Here is a 21,837-nt window from a genome sequence, read left to right on the forward strand (position 1 = left end):
GAGTGTGCAAGTGAAGCAGGGGATGGGCAGAGGGAGAGGGAGAAGGAGAATCTTGAGCAGGCTCCACACTCAGTGTTGAGCCCTATACGGGGCTCAATCCTATGACCCCAGGATAATAACTTGAATGGAAATCAAGAGTCAGACAGTCAACTGACTAAGCCACCCAGGCACCCCAAAGCCAATCTGTTTTTTAAAGAGTTATTGGTAGTGGTGGTGGTGGTGGTGGTGTAGGAATTAATTGCATAATATCAAGAACTGAATCATCAAAACCTTACTTTTGATACTGTTTCTGAGCAAACATTATCTTGGCTGCTGTTAAATATGTAGGGAGTTCCTAGAACATCCGGTCAAGTCCCAAACCTCGACTTTCCAAGGATGGAAAATTGGTGTCCTTCCCCTTAATGGCTGCATTAGTGAGTTTTCTATTGCACTTGGAAGAGCCGAGCTCCTGGAAATAGGACAAAATCAGATGAAATTTTGTGGGTGGAATTTAAGATTTCCCAACACTCAGAACATAGGAGATGGCAAAAAAGAGACAACGGAGCCACAGTTTCAAGAGACAGAAATCATGGACCTGGAACTGGTCCTGCGTTCTTCTCTACAAGTATGGAAATCTATTAAAGCCTAAATACATTTGTTTTCTGACTAATATGTATTGCTATGATTTCCATGTGTCTGTCTGAAAAAAATAAATCCTTAATTACAATAGCAAAATTCTTTGTAGATAAAAGTGTAGTGGTTGCTTAGTAGAAGGAGCTAGTACTTTCTTCAGACTGTTTCTTTCCTTCGATCATTGTCACAGCTGGTCTGAGTTCCACCAGGTGAAACAAAAAGGAAGCCCTCCTCTGGAGTTAGGTAAGTATGAGAATGGTTGTAATAGCAAGATATAATACTAAATCCACTAGGAAAAATAAGTAGAACATGAAGCCAAAAAGTCTGAAAAGACCCACTGAGGTACCAGAGTTCTAAAGATAGGTCAAATTAATATAAGCTGTTTGAAATCTAAATAGATGAATTCATATAGTATGTGCTGTTTTGTGTCTAGCTTCTGCCATTTAGCATTACACTTGAATCACCTATGCTGTTCTGTGGAGTTCTAGTTTGTTCATTCTCACCATACATTCTTTCTACTGGTTGATTGATATTTGTATCCAACTTGGGGCTATTGCTACTATGAGTAATACATACTATGAAAAGTTGTACACATACCTTTTAGCGAACGTATATACATGTTTTTCACATATCAAGGAGTAGAATTAATGGTCACAGAAGATATAGATTATTAGCTGTATTGGATATTCCCAAATAATTTCACAGAGTGGTTAAACCAGTTTTATACTTCCACCAATAGCAGATGAAAATATTACTTTTATATTCAGGAGAACTCCTGTCACAAAATTAACATCAGAGGGGCACTTTCACATTGTTGTCTTCTGTTTCGAAGTCATTCAATCTAAGGGTGTATAGACATTGAAGGGAGTGATTTGTAGGTTACCTTTGGGTCACTATCTTTAAAGAGTTCCAGATGTATTCATTCTTTAAAGATATTCTTCCAAGTTTTAAAATTATTCAGAAGTACTTCCATGTTTACTAATGGCAAACCTTTGAATGACTTTGATATGAATAACGGTACTTTATATGTATGTTCCAATAATGGAACACAGAAATATCTTTCTAAAACCTGTAAGGGTTTTCACATATTGTTATCTAATGACAGTACTGTTCACATGATACAATTGAGATCCTGAGCAGTTAAAAAGTAGAAACCTTTGTTTAGAGAAAATCTCTCTACATTAAGTTTTGGCCTGAGATTCAGACGTTCAGGGTGCAAGCTCCTTCTTCCCACAGGTAGACATTGATCTGTGAACGAGCCTTCGAAGTAAATAAGAATTACGATTGTATTACCTGGGCTTTATTGATTCCAGGTGTTCAGTACCACTACTAATTTGCATGATCACTTTATCTTAATTTATATGTTAGTATTCTTTTGAAAAAAAATTAGAGACCAAGTCAGAGAAAGATTAAGTGTCTTACTTAATATTACTGGAAGGTGATATTCCATTCCTCAAGTTTCAGTTAAGATGTGTTTAACTTCTACAACATTGAGGATTTTGACTGCATGTAATGGCACCTCATTACAACAGGTTATTACATTAAATGGGACCAATTTTGAGCATGCAAAGAATAAGAACTGCATTTTGGATACAAAGTCTGGTATACCAAGGGTCATATCAATTCCAAGAACTGGACAGAGTTGCTGCTGTGCAGTTATTAGTAGAAACACCAGCCTCTATGTCCAAGTTTCTTTAGTGAAGTGGAATGTTACAGTAATTTTTTAAATGTAAATTATGATTGGAATTTTTGTGCAGTCACTAACGATGCTTACGAACTATTTGAAATAACTAGCTTTAGAAGTATATTATGAAATGATACGTGCCTTATGATCACAACTATGTATGATATGTAGAAAAAGATTGAAAACACATATAAAAATAGTGACTCGTGATCTTGAAAGCAAGAGTATATTTTGACAACTTTTTTATACTTCCCAAATTTTGTACATAAGTATTCATTTTTTAAAAATTTTACTCAATTTGGGGTGCCTGGGTGGCTCAGTCAGTTAAGCATCTGACTTCAGCTCAGGTCATGATCTCACAGTTTGTGAGTTCAAGTCCCTCACAGGGCTCTGTGCTGACAGCTCAGAGCCCGGAGTCTGCTTCAGATTCTGTGTCTCCCTCTCTCTCTGCCCCTGTCCTGCGTGTGCTGTGTCTGTCTCTCAAAAGTAACTAAACAGGAAAAAAAAAAATGAAAAAAAAAAACAAAAAAAAAAAAACCTTTTAAAATTTTACTCAATTTAAACTAAAAACAAAAAACAAGTAACAGTTCACCCATTTCTTCCACTCCCTACCCCATGCCTCTTACAATCACCAATGTGTTCTGTAGATCTATGGGCATGTTTTTTTGGTGTTTGCTTGTTTGTTTGCTAAGGGGTTCCACATATAAAAGAGATCACACAGTATTTGTCTTTCTTTCTCTGACTTATTTCACTTAGCATAATGCCCTCAAGCTTCATCCATGTTGTCACAAATGGCAAGATTTCATTTTTGTAATTGCTGAATAATATTCCATTGGAGATATATATATATATATATATATATATATATATATATATATATATATATATCACATCTTCTTTATCCATTTATTTGTCAGTGGACACTTAGGTTGTTTCTGTAAATAATGCTGCAATGAATATGTAGGTACATATATCTTTTCAAGTTAGTATTTTTATTTTCTCTAGATAGATACCCAGAAGTGGAGTTGCTGGATTGTATGGTATTCTATTTTTAAGTTTTTGAAGAACTTTCATACTGTTTCCCAAAATGGCTGAACCAATTTACTTTCCCACCAACAGTGCACAAGGGTTCCCTTTTCACCAGATCCTTGCCAATCCTTGTTGTTTCTTATCTTTTTGATAACAGCCATTATAACAGTCGTGAGATGATATCTCATTGTGTTTTTGATTTGCATTTCCCTGATGATTAATGAGGTTGAGCATCTTTCCATGTACTAGTTGGCCATCTGCAGTATGTGTTCTTTGGAAAAATGTCTACTCAGATCTTCTTCCCATTTTTTAATCAGAGTGTTTTAATTTTTTGCTATTGAGTTGTCTGAGTGCTTTGTTATTTTGGATATTAGCCTCTTATCAGATACGTGATTTACAATTATTTTCTCCTAATCAGTAAGTTGCCTTTCTGTTTTATCATTTCCTTTGCTGTGTAGAAGCTTTTTAGTTTGATGCAGTCCCACTTGCTTATTTATGCTTTTGTTGCTTTTGCTTCTGATGTCAGATTAAGAAAATCATTGCCAAGACCTATGTCAGGGATCTTACTGTTTCTGTTTTCTTCTAGGAAGTTTATGGTTTCAAGTCTTACATTCAAATCTTTAATTCATTTTGAGTTAGCTTTTGTGTATGTTGTCACTGGTCCTGTTTCATTTTATGACACATGGTTGTCCAATGTTCTTAATGTCATTTATTGAAAAGACTATTCTTTCCCCATTATGTATTCTTGTCTCCTTTGTCATAAATTAATTATCTGTATATTTCTGGGCTTTCCATTCTGTTCCATTCATCTATGTGTCTGTTTCCATGCCAGTACCATACTGTTTTAATTAATGTAACTTTGTAGTTTAGTTTGAAGTCAGGGAGCATGATGCCTCCAGCTTAGTTCTTCTTTCTCCAGATTGCTTTGACTACTTGGGATCTTTTGAAATTCTATACAAGTTTTAGGACTATTTGTTGTAGTTTTGTGAAAAATACCATTGGAGTTTGATAGGTATTGCGTTGAATCTATATATTGCTTTGGGTAGTATGGACATTTTAACACTATGAATTCCTCCAATCTTTGGGCACAAAATATCTTTACATTTGTTTGTGTCTTCTTTAATTTATTAATGTCTTACAGTTTTCTATATATAAGACTTTCATCTCCTTGTCTAAATTTATTCCAAGGTGTTTTATTCTTTTTGATGTAATTATAAATCAGATTGTTTTCTTAATTTCTCTTTATGGTAGTTGGTTATTAATGTAAAGAAACAACAGATTTTGTGTATTGATTTTGGATACTTCAACTTTATTAAATTTGGTTACTAGTATTAACAGTTTGTTGATAGAGTCTTTGGCATTTTCTATAGATTATATCATGTCTTTTGCAAATAGTGGCAACTTTACTTTTTCCTTTCCAATTTAGATGACACTTATTTTATTGCCTAATTGCTCTGGCTGGAACTTCCAGTGCTATGTGAATAAAAGTTTGAGAGTGGGCATTATTGTCTCGCTCATGATCTTAAAGGAAAAGGTTTCAACCTTTCCCCGTTAGTATGATGTTAGCTAGGGGCTTGTCATATATGCCCTTTATTATACTGAGGGTATATTCCATCTAAACCCACTTTGTTGAGATTTTTATCATAAAAGGATGTTGAATCATCTTGAATCCTGGAATAAATACCACTTGATAATGATGAATGAATCTTTTAACATATTGTTGAATTTGGTTTGCTGATATTTTGTTGAGGATTTTTGCGTTTGTGTGTATCAGGGATACTGATCTGTAATTTTCTTCTTTGTGTGTGTGGCATCCTTTTTTGGATCTGGTATCAGAACAATGCTGGCCTCTAAATTGTGCTTGGAAGAGTTACTCTTGTATTTTTAAGAAGAGTTGGAGGATTAGTATTAATTCCTTGAAGAGATAGTAGAACTCACCAGTGAAGCCTTCTAGTTTCAGACTTTTGTTTGTTGGGAGGTTTTTGATTACCATTCCAATCTCCTTGCTGGTAATTGGTCTTTTCATATTTTCTGTTTTATAATGATTCAGTCTTGGTAGGTTGTATACTTATGGGAATGTCCATTTTTTCTATGTTATCCAATTTATTGGAATGTAATTTTTCATGGTAGTCTCCTGATCCTTTGTATTTGCGTGGTAGCAGTTACAACAACTCCTCTTTCATTTCTGATTTCATTTATTCGAGTTGTCTCTTTTTCTCTTGGTGAGCCTAGCTAAAGGTTTGTCAGCTTTGTTTATCTTTTCAAAGAACCTGCTCTTACTTTTCTTGATCTTTTCTATTATCTTTTTAGTCCCTATTTCACTTATTTCAGCTTTTGAGTTAGGCATTGATAGCTACACATTTCTCTCTTAGAACTACTTTTGTTGCATCCCATAAATTTTGGTATGTTCCGTTTCCATTTTCATTTGTCTCATGGTATCTTTTTTATTTCTAATTTCTTTTTTGACCCACTGGTTGTTCGGTAGCATGTTGCTTTATCTCTACATATGTGAACATTCCAGTTTTCATCATGTAATTAATTACTGATTTCATTCCATTACGGTTAGAAAATGTACTTGATATGATGTTAATTTTCTTAAATGTGTTAAGATTCATTTTATGACCAAAACTAGATATATCTTGAAAAATGTCCCATGTACACTTGAAAACAAAATAAGATTCTGTTGCTTTAGATGGAGTATTCTGTAAGTATCTGTTTAGTCTATCTGCTTTAACACATTGTTTAAGGCCGATGTTTCCTTATTAATATTCTGTCTGTATGACCTGTCCATTGATGTTAGTGATTTCTACTATTATAGTATTGCTATGTTTCCCTTTACATCTATTAATATTTGCTTTATATATTTAGGCACTCCTATGTTGGGCGCATAATACTTACAATGTTATATCCTCTTGTTAGATTGACCCCTTTATCATTATGTATTGCCCTTCTTTCTCTCTTATTACGGTTTTTGTTTTAAAGTCTATTTTACCTGATATAGGTATAGCTACTCCAACTTTCTTTTGGCTTTACTACTTACTACTTTAAGGTAAAAAAATACTAGAAATTATGATGTGCTAGAGAAACCACTGAAAATACTGCTGATAAGCAGAGAAGTGTTTAGTCAACTGGTATTGATTAATAACAGTAAATACTTGATGATATACTCTTAACAGAATTCTAATGATTATGTGATATTTAGAACTAAGGCAGTCTCTGAAGGATTACTTTTAGCCATAGTGTTAAGAGCATGGTGACCTTTTATGCTAAGTGTGCTCACTTACAAATAAATTAGGACCTCAGTTAGAATTATAAACTGCATTAGCACTTACGTTCTTGCTAATGAAAAGCACATTTGAAGTAGCACTGGATCTGCTCCAGTATTAATACCATGGATTTTCCATCTCTTCTGAATCCTCAAGGAGGAATAAAACTTGCAGCTATATCGGTTTCTCCTTCTGTGTTTTATGTAACTTTGAGGCTCCATAAAAATATTTCCATGCACCCTAGAGAAATAATAAAAGATGTTTTAAAAGAAATCATGTGTTTGTGTGGGTCCCCCCCCCCCACCATTACCTCTAGATCTAGTTGCAACACCACACCAAATTGGTTTCAGAGCTTGACGACTAATACAGAAATGTTTCACGAGCTCACAATGTCTGGAAAAAAGAAAAAGAAACTGTAGTCCACTGTCATTAAGATGCACACATTTTCCTGGGTGCCATATTTTAAGTGATATGTGGAATGTGGATGCTGACTCATCATCACCCACCAAGGATGTGCAACTCTTTCAGGCACAGTCTCAGTTTTGTAGGTAGTTAGATAGGAAAACTCTAATTAACATTATAGTTTCAAGACTGCTGATGGCTGTGTAGGATGTCATCATTCTGAGCATGCTAATACACTGTTGATGAACAGTTGTGATGAGTCCTTTATCTGCCTGATGGTTTGTGTGAGACGGAGAACCAACCAAGTAAAGGTCATGAATTTCAGAAAGCAAGTGTTGACATGTTCAATTCATTCTTCTTGTATTTACTTAACCTATGGTTATGGAGTACCCCCTTTGTGCCAGGTGCTGATCTCATTGCTGGGGACATGGCTGTGAACAAAACAAGCAAAATCCATTCCATCACAGAGCTTGTACTGACTTGCATTATCACTGTGGATACATCTCAAAAGCTTTCCATTCCATGAAGACGTGGCTGGGCCAGACACTCAGTGTGTGTGATTAGCCCAGCATCTTTGAAAAAATAGTTTTGGAAACATTTGCATCATAATCACTTAGGACACCTTTAAGAAAAATGGGATCAGAGGCACCTGGGTCTCATTTGGCTAAACATCTGACTTGATATGGGCTCAGGTCGTGATCTCACAGTCGTGGGATTGAGCCTCACATTGGGCTCTGTGCTGAGCATGGAGCCTGCTGGGGATTCTCTCTCTCCTTCTCCCTCTGCTCCCCTCCCCTCTCAGAATAAAGAAATAAACTCAAAAAAATATATTAAAACCAATGATCCAAGAAGATAGATCTTATATTAAGTGTTCTTAATGTATGCACATACATGCAAATAATAATAATATGATAATAATAATAATAATGGTGAGGTGATGAGAGGAAATTCTAGGAGGTAATGGATGATATGTCTGTGGCCTTGATGGTGGTAATGATTTCATGGGTGTGTACTTATCTTCAAACTCACCAAATTGTGTATATTAAATGTATACATCTTTTTCCTGTCAACCATACCTCAATTAAGTGGCTCCAATTTATTTTAATTTAAAATTTTAGATTTAAATTAAAATTTTAATTTTAAAATTTAAAATTTCTGATGGCACAGAGCCTGCTTGGAATTCTTTCTCTCTCCTTCTGCCTCTGCCCCTCCCCTGCTTTCTCTCTCTTTCTCTCTCCCCCAAAATAAATAAATAAACTTAAAAAATGTTTTTAAATTAACAAAATACATAAAAACCACTGGTGCAGGCATTTATTTCTAATATTTTTTATGCAGACATAAAGAGAGAAAAGTATTTGAGGCCAGAGTAATTTGCAAATTTGTGACCATAACCAAACCAAATTTTTGATTTGCCAAGAAAGGTGTGGTCCTCCCATTATAACACTCTATATTTGGAAAGAAGCAGCTTCACACTGACTACATTAATGATTTCCAGAGCACATATTAAAAATTAAGTAAAATATGTTTAACAGCATGTTTTAATATTCTAATACATTTCATCATTTTTCTTCTTCCTGTAATTTTTATAGATATTTTTGTGCTGAGTTTTTTTTTTCTTTACTAAAGAGCAATTAAGATTTTTCCTATCAGTTCTATGATGGTGAGCAAGAGGGGAGAGTTATTTAAGTTCCTAATCAATGCACTTTTTCTAACATTGGAGGTAAATAAATAATTAAAAATCACAGATGGAATACTTACAATTAAAATTACAGATCTAGCAATAGACATAAAACTTTTCTTCAAAAGCAGCAAATAAAAGAATCACAGCTGTTGTTTAAAGCTGTTTGGGGAAGAAATATGAAGCCAGCTTGATTGATCATATTTAATGCCCTTTGAACATCTGTTAAAATTTCTTCTTTCATTTTTGATAATGTAGGGGAGGAAAAATAATTTCCCACCACCCTTCCAGGTTCTTGGCTAAGAACCTCCTATAATAAAAGACAGATTGACAGGAGAAAAATAAACAGAGGTTTAATAACATATATACCTCCTGTATACATGGGAGAGACCCAGGAAAACTAACTCCCCACAATGGCCCAAGCCATCACCTTAAATACCATCTCCAGCTGGAGACAAAATAAGATGTTGGGGGTTGGGGGAAGACCAGTTACAGAAGTTATTAGAAAAGCACAATAAACAAAGGTAAAGTTGTTAGATCTGAGTCATTGCTTTCCCCATTAATGAATTTCTAGTGATTTAGTCATCCTTTTTTCTTTTTGCTACAGAGGAGAGACATCCTTACAAATGGAGATTTCCCCTATAAATGTGAACATCCCTTACCAAAAAAAGAATACATTCTACTTGGTTTTCAGTGCTTTTCCTGTGTCTGCTGTTTCTTAAAAATAATCAGCTCAAGACAGTCCGTATGCCAAAGAACCATATTTTGGGGTGACAAATTCTGCTCCCCTTCAGTAATTTCTAGCAACTGAAGGAATTATTATGAGCCTTTTGGTGTAGCGTGATAAGTTTATATTCAGTGAAATATTATACAATTCTTCTATGTGGATTTTCTCCATATCTCCAGTCAAATCAGATATATCCTACAAAAGCAACTACTCATAAAAGAAGGTTCCCTACTTTTTTTTGCCCCATCCTGGAGAACGATCATTTTTAAGAAGAAATCATATGGTGTTATTCACCAGCTGCTTAAAGTTAAGCATATTTGTTGCCTGTGTATACTCTCCTCCTAGTCATTCTGAACTCTGCATTTCATCAAAATATCATTCTCTCTCTCAAGCCTTTAAGTGTTGCAAATTAATTTTTCTGATCTGGAACATTTTCTGCCATGTCTCTCTTCCCTTTTACTTTGCACCTTTTGTTCCCTAAAACCTTAGCTCATAATTCCCAATCTGGAAAGCCTTTCCTCATTGCTCTGGGAAATTAGCCTCTTTTTCATCCATAGCTGCCTGCACACAGGCTTCCATTTCAGCACACATCACATTGTGCTTCCTCACACTGTCTGCCCCTGGAAAAGTGACAACTAGTTTTTGTCATCATGGAACCTCCACCGTGAGGCTGCTGCCCAGCTTTTGGTGGGTCAGTATACCCTGGAGTTTAAAAAGTAGAGGCTGCAGACTTCAGCCCACAGAGGTGTTTTGTTTGGTCCATTCATGGTTGGTTGGTTGGTTGGTTGGTGATTGATGGATTGATTGATTGCTTGTACCCAGTATTTAAAAGTTAGGTGATAGCACATGTCCTAAAAATCTGGATTTCTGGCTATTTTTAAAAGTCAGAAGATATAGCAGCATTAGGCCCAACAGATTGGAGCTGACTTTTCAAGTAGGACAAATACCTTTTCACTTAATCCCCTTCATCTATTTGCTCCTGACCCTAATCGAATTTGTGTCCCACCCCCACATTTAAATCCCAGATGCCCTAGAATAGAGTGCAAGACATCATATAGCTAATCCTAGAGTATCTGTGCATCTCAATAAGTATCTGTATGCTCTTACTTTACCCCCTTCACAATGTCTCAGAGCTTCCTTAAATGCCATGTTTCTCTGTGTCCATCCAATCAGACTTATAAATGAACTCAAGGGGTTTGCCGTTTGCGGTGCATTCACTTGAACACAACCCAAGGAAGTGTTGAAAGCAAACAACTTTTATTACTTACTACAAGTAAAGAGACGGGGAAATAGCTCTCGAAGCACTGTCTCTCCCTGGGGTTAGTGCAGGAATCTTTTATGTAGTGTGTTGGAGACAGGACAGGGAATGTGTACATATTAAGGGGAACTTACACATCTTCTGTTAAGCACTCCAGTTCAATTGCACATACCTAGCATGTCAACATACTAGAACATACATCATACATATGTTTTTAAAATGGCAGAAAACCCTACCCACAGGAGGAGATTTTTGTATTATAATGAGCTAAAAGAAATTTCGGGACAACTCAGGGGGGTTTCTGCTAGGGTCCTCAGCTCCAGACCAGCTCAAACTGGCTCACATAAGAGGCTATCAGGCAAAACACCTAGCTGGGTATCTCTCTTGGCGGGAATCGCAGGTTCTGCAAAACAAAACACATTTCTTCCTTGCTTTTGTTCCTTCTCCCTCCACTCTCCTACTGATAGCTCTCAGCCCTCCTAATTTCTTGCATCCTAGCTAGCAGCAATGTGATTACTCATACATTGATAACTCTTTGGGTTGAGAGTGTGTCTTTTTTATTTGTGAATGTTATATAGCACATAGATGTTCAATCAGTAGTAAAGCCGTGTCTCATTGTATTGCGCTTCACAGCTACCACAATTTTTACAAACTGAAGGTTTCTGGCAAATCTACCAGCATGTTATCCAACAGCATTTGTTCACTTTGTGTCTCTGTGTCAATAAAGCATGTTTAAATTTGGTGTGTACATGTTTTCTTAGATGTATCACACACTTAACAGCCTACAGTACAGTGGAAACTTAACTTATATGCGCCGGAAAACCAAAAAGTTAATTTGACTTGCTTTATTGCAATAATTGCTCTATGGCAGTGGTCCAGAACTGCACCTGCTGTGTCTCCCAGGTATGCCTAAAACGTGTTAATTAAGTAACTTTGACATGAAGTGTCTCTGTGGTATTACTGTATGACTCTCAGATTAAATTCTTTTCCATTCAATATTATATTGTAGCATTATAAGTTATTGTTCTGGAGGTGAGATGAGACAATAGGAGTACTCAGGGACCTAGAGATCTTCCTGAGGACACAGGGAAATGGATAGAACTGACTAACCCTCTGCTACTAAAACTCTTAACTTGCCTGCACATTACTTGGGGATCTTGTTAAACTGTAGTTCCTTATTCAGATGGTCCAGGGTGGGACCTGAGAATGTGCATTTATAACAAGTTCCAAGGTGATACCCATGCTGACACCTTGGACAGGAATTCCTATATATTTGACTCTTTAATAGAGAATTTCAGGGGCACCTGGGTGGCTCAGTCGGTTAAGCATCCAACTTCGGCTCAGGTCATGATCTCATGGTTCACGAGTTTGAGTCCTGCATTGGGCTTTCTGCTGTCAACACAGAGCCTGCTTTGGATCCTCTGTCCCACCCCACCCCCCTCTCAAAGATAAATAAATATTAAAAAAAAGAAAGAATTTTAAAAAGTTTTAGAAATAGAGAATTTCATGTTGGTTAAGTGGTAGACCACCTCTCTAGGACACATTGCAATCTGAAGAAAGGGCGGTGGGAGGTGTTTACAGGAGTTTGCTTAACTTTGGCCTTAATTATTCAGTGTGCCAAGAAAACTGAATACTGGACTCTGCATTACAAGTTTGTAATGGGCCAACAGATTCCCTGTGCATAGTAAACATGGTACCTTTATGTATTTAGGATTCCCTTATTCTGAAAAAATGTTCACATAAAGGAAGACCCTTTGATTTCAGTTCAAGGGCAAGCCATCTGGCTCTCTCCTTGTGGAGTAATCAGGCTAATAGTGCCAGTGGCTTCATTGGAGAAAGCATAGAATGGCACTTTAAAATCTGTTCAGGGGCCTATTTTTAGACTCTGGCAGTACAGGAAGGAGTGTTTATTTCATGTTGAATGCAACCTTCTACTTCAAACTAAAAATGTTTCTTTTCCTCTACTGAGTTGCTATCAAGTCTCCCAAGAAACACTGCCAGCTTTGCATATCCCTATCCTCTAAGATGATTAACTGTTTAAAATTGAAAAGCCCTAAAAATGCAAATCCTGCCACAGGCCCCTGATGGGGTAAAAAGACAACTCAAATAAAACGTTTCCAGATGGTTTAGGCATTATGTTCTTTATATTCTCCAAGCAAGGGAGGAATCCTAAACTGGACGAGTTGGTAAAAAGTCATTTTGAGGAATATTTCGCAGCTCTTTTTTTTCCCAAAAGCCCGTGAAGGCCGCTGCATAGTTGCTGGGTATCATACATTAGTGACACTCTGCTGAGCAGCTGTTCATCCCTGGTGGGAGCTGCCTTAGCAGAAGGCTGGGATGGCTCATGTAGTCTCCTGGTTTTGAACGTTTATGCTCCTGATCTATTTTGCAATCTCAAAATGTTGTCTTAACCTGACAGTTTCGAATGTGAGAGCAAGCTGTGTCTGTTAACCCAAATCAATGGCTCTATTGCTTAAGAAGAGTGCAGTTTTACCTTTATTACTAATATTGCGTTTTTATAGCAAAGAATCCTGAGCTGTCAGGTCTCTAACCATATACTACCTGAAATCACCCCCCTACACCACCCCCTAGCAACATAGTTGCTTCTCTTTCTGACATTCCCTTAAAAGATAGCCCCTACCTTTTGAAAAGAGAGACATTCACATTACCGCTTATTTGTAACTTTCAGCCACAAAATCTATAAAAATTGTGTTGCTTCAAAATACAGTAGGAGCCTGACCAAGTGTGTATTTTGAGCAGGTGTAAGGTTGTTTATTTGGTTTCCTACTTTGAGCCAGTGGAGGCCGTTTCAGCATCTAGGACATGTTAATCCCGAGGTACACTTGTCTACTGTTGAATACACATATTTAGCATTTAAATAGCAATTTGCATTTTCAAAGTGTTTTCTAAACGTTAATTAGCATTTCTTCCCAGGATGCCTGTGAGATAGGTCACTGTCATTATCTCCATTTTACAGATCAGAAACATGGGATGGCAGAAGAGTGAAATAGAGTGGATTCATTGAACCAGCCTGCGAGTTCAAACGTGTGGCACTCTCTTGAGCATTGGTGCCCCTCCACCCAGTGTTCAGAGGGTGCTTACTATTAGTAAATGCAAAGATAGTTTTGCTTAAGCAGCAAAAGAACGAATTAGTAGAGAGTTTAGTTGACTAATTTTTCAGTGTTTATTTATTTATTTATTTTGAGACAGAAAGAGAGAGAGAGTGGGGGAAAGGAGTAGAAGGAGAGACATAGAGAATCCCAAGCAGACTCACACAGTTAGAACAGAACCTGACTCGGGGCTCAATCCCCCCAACCACAAGATCATGACCTGAACCCAAATCAAGAGTCAGAGGCTCAATGGACTAAGCCACTAAGGCGCACCTAGTTGATTTTTACACGAACTAGCTCTCCTGTGTGTAAGCCAGCTGTGTCACATGGAGACCTGCTGACTGAAACCATAGAATAGGCTTGTTGGCATCATCTCTGTGACATCAGGGAAATTGTTTTTAGTTATAAGGAAATACTTTTTATTTAGCATCCACTCTGCATGCAAATGATCTTAGAATCTACAAAGGTCATTGCTGTGACACCTATAAGGTGGTATTACCAATCCTGGTTGATGGATTTAAGGAATTAAGGTTTATAGGTTAAATTCCTTGTCCCTGTCACTTAACTGACTCAAGATAAGGCTTAAATCCAAACACAAGTTCACGAAGGGTTTACTTGTGGTGCCTAAATGTGCAAGTGATGAGGTTAAGTGTCAGTCTGGAGGGAGACTTTTCCTGGCAAACTACCCAGCATTGACTTCTCTTTCTCTTGTTCTTATCAGTGGCTTAGGCAAAGGCACAGAAAGCAAGCACGTCGTGTTTAACAACCCTGTGTAGATTGGGGCGTCTGGGCTGCTCAGTTGGTTAAGTGTCCAATCCTTCATTTTGGCTCACGTCATGATCGTGATCACACTTCATGGGATCGAGCCCCGTGTTGGGCTCTTTCCTGATGACACAGAGCCTGCTTGAGATTCTCTCCCACCCACCCCCCCGTCCCTGCCCCACTCACTCATGCTCTCTCAAAAAAATAAACTTTTAAAAAAAGAACCCTGTGTAGATTAATAGCATAAATGTTAGGAGAATAAGAATACACTAAATTTTCTTTTTTAAAAAAATTTTTAAATGCTTATTTATATTTGAGAGAGAGAGACAGAGAGTGTGTGAGCAGGGGAGGGGCAGAGAGAGACAGAGACAGAATCTGAAACAGGCTCCAGGCTCTGAGCTGTCAGGACATAGGTCGACGTGGGGCTCAAACCCACAAACCGTGAGGTCATGACCTGTGCCGAAGTCAGACGCTCAACCGACTGAGCCACCCAGGCACCTCAAGAATACACTAAATTTTCAAAAAGCCAAAACAGTGAGGCAAATCAAATGTTATGCTAATCAGGCCACACTAAAGAGCTGGTGAGTGTTTAGTTTGGTTTATTATACTCTAAGAGTACTAAAGACCAGCAAAAACATGTTTAGAATAAGTAATTAGTGTGCCAATAGGAACTATTTAGGTTGTATAGCAGCAGATCCAACTGATCATAGCCCTCTTTTACCTGAAAATGTGTTGTGTGGAAGAAGGAATAGGATCTAGGTTTGGCTTATTATCACAGAATTCAGGGGTGCCTGTGTGGCTCAGTCGGTTAAGCACTCGACTTTGGCTCATGTCATGATCTCACAGTTGGTGAGCCGGAGCCCTGCTTCGGGTTTGTGCTGACAGCTCAGAGCCTGGAGCCTGCTTTGGATTCTGTGTCTCCCTCTCTCTCTGCCCCTCCCCAACTTGTGCTCGGTCTCTCTGTCTCTCTCTCTCTCTCTCTCAAAAATAAATAAACATTAATTTTTTCTAATTCAACCAAGTAAATTTGAAGATCTGGTTGTCTTTATTAAACAATTCATGAATTGGCAGGACCCCACCTACCAAGGAGAGAGGCACTCGTAGGAGGTGTACAAAATGGAAGGTGTTTACAGACAGAGGACTGGGCAAGAAAGCTATTAGTGAAAGAAAAGGATTGCTCCAAGTGAGGCTGCTTGCTAAGGGAAAAGCAAGGCGTCTTACACAGATTTCTTGATCTTTCTGTGGGGGATGGAAAGGACCTGGGTGACAAACTCGTAGGTGCTGATGGAAAGAAAAGTTTTCCTGACTTGACTGGTTCAGGCCCCATTTTGGGGGAGGTTGAAAACTGCAATTTGTTGTGGATTAAGCCTGGGTTTGGGAACTCAGTGTAAGTGACACCATTTTAATCCTGCAGTTTTCTTTTTTCAGTAGGCACTAGACCACTACCTGTTGGAATTAACACCAGTGGTTAAGAGTTAGAGGGCCAAAGATCTTAGGAGAGAACATCTTTATGATGGTCAGCTATATCCAAGCAATAAATCAATGAACCAGCAAGGTACCAGATCCCAACCATTAAAGTCCCTTGAATGGTTTAGTGAATGGCAGGAGCATGCCTTTGGAGCCTGACATGCAAGAGTGTGAGTCTGAACTCTACCACTGGCTCTGATGCTACCTTGCCCTTAAAGAAACAAGTAACCACAGGATCTACCTTACATTAAATTTCCCGAAGTACTTCATGGCCAACAAGAGCAACTGGTAAATACTTAATATCAGTTTCTTAGTTTAAAGGGATCTAAATGGAATGCATTTAACATCAGTTAGAGACTAGACAAGATGTGCTTCAAAGGGCTCAATATTATACCCTGGAGAGCCTTTGATTTCTTAATCAGGAGCAGACATTAAACAGGGGAATAAATTTTTTAAGTGGTGATATTTCATAAAGGAAAGTACAAATGAGTGGAAAGTTTGTCTCCAAGCTTCTGCACCATGTCTCTGAAAGTGTTACTGAAGTGTAAAGAGAGAAAAAGAAAACTGTGGTCAGGGAGGTCTTTAGTATATTTTAAAAAATGTGTTCCTTAGTTGTGTATTAAGATGTTTTAAAGCATGTTGCACCCAGAAGCTGTACCTGAGTCAAGTATAAATTTAGTTGTAAGTACTTTTCTTTTACATATTGGATCTTCTCTTCTGTGTCCTTTCAGCACGTTCAATTGAGGCATCATGAATAAATGAAATAAAAGCTGGAATGCAGCATCTTAATTATGTAATATGACTTTTCTCTGTAAGAATATAAATTAAATCTAATGACTTTAAGCAACCAAATTAGCATGTCAGTTATACTTAGCAATTTTTGTACACGTGAGTAGAGGTGTGAGGAGTGGGACGTGGGTATTGGCAGTATGTGAAAGGAAGAGCAAGGAAGGTTAGAGATGGGCATCGGTGATTGCTGTAGGTCAACCAAGAAATGTATCCAACGTAATTGGTTACTGGCAATACTTCCCATGGAACAGCATCTTGGTAGAAGTGCATACCTAATGTGACATGGAATGTTTCCAACCAAAAAATCTCTAATCTTAGTTTCTTTGTTTTGTTTTTGTTTTGTTTTGTTTTACAAAAATCATAGGCAGCATAGTGGTTTGAAAAGAGCTTGAAGGTGTCACCCTGGTTACAGAAAAGGGAGGCATATGTGTTGGAAGGATAATCTATTTTGAGATTCATTAGCACCATTTAAAGACAATTCCATCTTAGAAGATGATTTCTGTCATATCTTGCATTCCAGTTTGGATCTAAATCTGGAACAGATTGAGTTTTTGCATCCTATTTTTATTCATAGAGAGATTATGTAAATCAGAACCACAGATTTACTCATTTCAACAAAGCAGAGTTGAATCGACAGCAATCAAGTTCCCTGACCGTCTTATTCCCACTACTTGCCTTACTTAAAAGTAGTTCCTTAGAAGTCACAATGCAAGCAGACCCTCATCTTCCCACCACCATCTTCACTCCTGCCTGTCTGCACTCCTGTCTCCTCATTGTCTCTTATTGTAACACAGTGTCTTTTCTCCTATGCTTCCTGTCTCTGAGCCAAAGAGTTTTGATTGTTTCATTATCACAGAAGGAAGATGCTCAGAGACCTCCATTTCCCCCTCTCGTTAAGTACAACACTGTAACAGCTGCTAGAAGGGACCTATATTGGTTTCAGCCTCGCGCCTCCAGAAAGGAATCTTCAATTGTTAGTAAGGTTCTAACTTGGATGGCGTTGCTCACTTGGCCAAAGAGGGTAAAGGTAGAGGATGAAGGAGTGGCCAAGAGAGGGCGTTTCATCATAGTGGCAGCTAAACCTTTGGAGGGAAGACCGGGGCAGCTCCAGAATGTGGAGCAAAGTTTTCTGGTCCTTTTTATTACTTTCCAGCAGGTATAGCCTATGGGCTTACGGTGATATTCAGTTACTACTTATCTTCATGGTGAAATGCTTGTTTATTATATGTTTACCATATGTCAGCCATTCTGAACATGCTGTGTATACTGTGTAACCTTCATGATCATCATAATGTTTTCCACATTTTACTGGTACGAAAACCAGGATCAAGAAATATTAAACGAGGGGCGCCTGGGTGGCTCAATTGGTTGAGCGTCCGACTTCGGCTCAGGTCATGATTTCGTGCCACATGAGTTTGAAGCCCACATCAGGTTTGCTGCTGTTAGTCTGTCAGCACAGAACCTACTTCAGATCCTCTGTCCCTCTCTCTTTTCCTCTTCTCTGCTTGCACTCTCCCAAAAATAAATAAATATTAAAAAAAGAAATATTAAATGATATATGCTGGGTCCTATCAGGTGGTCTGATACCAGAGCCAGCCTACTCATCCCTGTTGCAAGATTCTCAGTGATCTGTTTAGGAAGACAACATCAAGAAGCCTCAACAAAAAGTGTCCTGTTCTCCCATAGACACATATACTCAGTATGTTTAATGTGCCTTAGTTAAAATAACAAAGAGTAGAATGTATTAATCTGAGTCTTTTCTTATGAAAGTAAAGTCCCAAAGTGGCAGAACAGAATTCTTGGGTTCCATTTGGTGCTTTTTTTTCTCTGTGTATACTCCATAACGTGTGCTCTTTTCCCCTATGAAAATCTTTCTTATCATTATTCAAGTCTAAAGTATCCCATCTTGGGGCACCTGGGTGGCTCAATCAATTAAGCAGCCTACTCTTAATTTTGGCTGAAGTCATGATCTCATGGTTTGTCAGATCGAGTTCCACATGGGACTCCATGATGACAGAATGGAGCTTGCTTGCAATTCTCTCTCTACTCTGCCCTTCCCCCTGCTCCGCTCTCTCTCTCTCTCTCAAAATAAACAAACATTAAAAATAAATAAAGTATCCCATCTTAAAAGAACACACATGTGAGAAAGGTAATTTTCTTGCAATACTTACATAATTTTGTGTTTTTGCATATAGATTAGTCATCATCCAGAATGTATATTTGCGGGTGTGTTCAAAATTAGGAATCAAATTTATTTTTCCTATATTATGGACATAGCATTTGTTGAATAATCGCTTTACTTACCTATTAGATATACTACCCTTTAATTTATTAGATTTCCGTATATGTGTAGGTCTCTTTCTGTTTTTTTCATTCTATTGATCTATTTGTCTGTTCTTGTACTGTTACCATACTATTTACATTACTCAAAGAAATGTGATGACCTTCGTTTCAAAACTTTTCTGTCTAGTTTTTTTAAACCAAGGTAGATATTTTAGGGCAAGCCTGCCGAGTTACATTTTTTAAGTTGATATATTTTCGGGAACTGCCTTGTTTGTTTAAAAGGCCTTTTAATAAATTCTAATTAAGTAATTAATTTGTAACTAATATAGCAATTAATTTTTAAAGACTTGCTTCCTCATTCAGGATTTTGATAAATTTTCTAATTTATTCAGAGTTTGTATTCTTAAATTCTCTTTAGTAACTATTACACATTTCTTACTAGGATTTTTGAAGGTACGTTGTAATGCATATTATAAAGTTGGCATGGTTATTTTGCAAAGTGTATCAGTCAATTACACAATCATTACAAACTTGTCACAATAAGAGAATGCTCAAGGCGTCTTCTCACCACTTTCATTTTAACATAATGCTTCTGATTTAGAATTGAGTGATTTTAATCCCTTACAATGTAGTTTGACTATTTTGTCTTTAAAAAAGACCCTAAAATTATTTTAGGGACTCAGAAATAAGATATTATCTAACATGAAAGCATCCTTAATTTTCCTGATAAAGGAGGGTCATAAGAAATCCTGAGTTCTGTGGTGCCTGGGTGGCTCAGTCAGTTAAGTGTCCAACTCTTGGTTTCTGCTCAGGTCGTGATCTCAGGGTTCATGGGATCGAGCCCCATGTCCAGCTCTGTGCTGACAGCTTGGAGCCTGTTTGGGGTTCTCTGTCTCTCCTCTCTCTCTGCCCTTCCCCCAGTCTCTCTCTCTCAAAATAAACAAACTTAAAACAAATCCTGAGTTCCAAAGTAAATAATTGAAAACCAAGTTTTCTGGTCTGTGTCAACTAACTTCCTAACCTACTGTCCTTCCTTGCTGTTATTTAAACCTTTAAGTTAGGGGCACCTGCGTAGCTCAATTGGTTAAGCCTCTAACTCTTGATTTCAGCTCAGGTTATGATCTCACAGTTCTTGAGATAAAGCTCTGCAGTGACAGGGCTGAGCCTGCTTGGGATTCTTTCCCTCTCTCCCTATGCCCTTCTCCCCTGCTGGTGTGCTCTCTCTCTCTCTTTCTCTTTCTCTCTCTCTCAAATTAAGACAAAAAAACCCTTTAGATTGAGAAAACATGGTTAATAAAATATTAAAGCAATGATAATTTTAGAATGTGTTCAAACTGTACTATCTATATATCCTACCCAAGCTTTTCATGCACTATTACCCCACTGAGAGTTACTGACCTCAGATGAATAACGCTTGATTTTTTTTTTTTTTTTTTACTAGAAAAATAGTTGAAAACAGTATCCTTGGGTAATGTTTTGAATTTAGGTTAGAAAAGACTTTTATTTAATTATTATTTTGTCAATTGATTTTACTTCTCTTAAGAGCTTTTATCAGTAAATATGTCTATGTAATAAATGTCATTCCTTGATTTGTTGGGACATTTATTAAACATTAACATATAACCGAAGATACATATTTTCTACATCTCTTATTTTAAACCGCTCATTTAAATAATGTATCATTGACGGGACGCCTGGGTGGCTCAGTCGGTTAAGCCTCCGACTTCAGCTCAGGTCATGATCTCACAGTTCATGAGTTCAAGCCCCACGTTGCTGTCTGTGCTGACAGCTCAGAGCCTGGAGCCTGCTTCAGATTCTGTGTCTCCTTCTCTCTCTGCCCCTCCCCTGCTCATGCTCTGTCTCTCTCTGTCTCAAAAATAAAGAAAAACATTAAAACATTTAAATAATGTATCATTGATATAAATATATTTAATGTTTTCACATAACTGTAATTTTTAAAAAAATTTTAGTGTTTTTTTCATTTTTGAGAAACAGAGTGCAAGAGGGAAGGGGAGAGAGAGAGGAAGACACAGAATCTGAAGCAGGCTCCAGGCTCTGAGCTGTCAGCACAGAGCCCGAGGCAGGGCTGGAACCCAGAAACTGTGAGATCATGACTTGAGCCAAAGTCGGAACACTCCACCAAATGAGCCACCCTGGCACCTCAAAACTGTACTTTGATCTTCACACCTACATTGTACATGTGAATGGACAATGGTTTATTCTCCCCAATTAATAGGTGAGAAGATTGACACAGACAAATCATGTGATGTGGTCACTATCACAGGGCTGATCAGTAGACTCTCAGTCCAATGGTCTTACATGGAAAATCAACTCCTTCCTATAAACCTTTGCAAAAAGCCATGAAGCCAACAATCAAGATTCATATCCTTGCTTTTGTTTTCGTTTGTATGTTATTTCTCATTATGCTTTCTGCAAGTGGCAGTTCTGGGGCAGAGCTACAAGGACACGTAAGAAGGGCTTCTTGAAAGTCCATGCCAATCATTGTGTTGATCTCACAGTAATAGAGGGAATAAATTACAATGGCACAATCAGCTTAGATCTAAACTCAGGTGATGTGAATGTAGCAATATTGTACCTTCTCTATGTAATTGCAATTACTTTCAAGTTTATTTTGTCATCAAACAAGCAATTTTTCAATCAGTGCAGCTTGTGAAAATCAGCACTCTGGTATATGAATTATTTAATTCATTTATCATGCACTTCTTAATGGCCAGCTACACCCTCCTGAAAAAAAAAAGATCAGGAAGTT

The 21,837-nt window shown here is 37.6% G+C and overlaps 1 protein-coding gene and 1 long non-coding RNA gene across 2 annotated transcripts in view; one reads left to right on the forward strand and one right to left on the reverse strand.

Annotated features, from left to right (window-relative positions):
- The window catches only part of LOC123385730, a 34,729-nt gene extending 27,396 nt beyond the window's left edge, over nucleotides 1–7,333 (reverse strand). Inside the window, exons 1-2 of the long non-coding RNA XR_006598699.1 lie at nucleotides 6,902–7,333; nucleotides 6,658–6,831 (exon numbers count right to left, since the gene is read on the reverse strand). This is a non-coding gene — a long non-coding RNA (uncharacterized LOC123385730). The remainder of the gene's footprint in view (nucleotides 1–6,657; nucleotides 6,832–6,901) is intronic.
- Nucleotides 1–21,837, forward strand: part of CHSY3 (chondroitin sulfate synthase 3) — a 285,522-nt gene that overhangs the window by 240,182 nt on the left and 23,503 nt on the right. The gene's annotated exons all lie outside the window — the stretch shown is intronic.

The sequence above is a fragment of the Felis catus genome, chromosome A1, assembly GCF_018350175.1.
Source record: "Felis catus isolate Fca126 chromosome A1, F.catus_Fca126_mat1.0, whole genome shotgun sequence".
NCBI lineage: Eukaryota > Metazoa > Chordata > Mammalia > Carnivora > Felidae > Felis > Felis catus.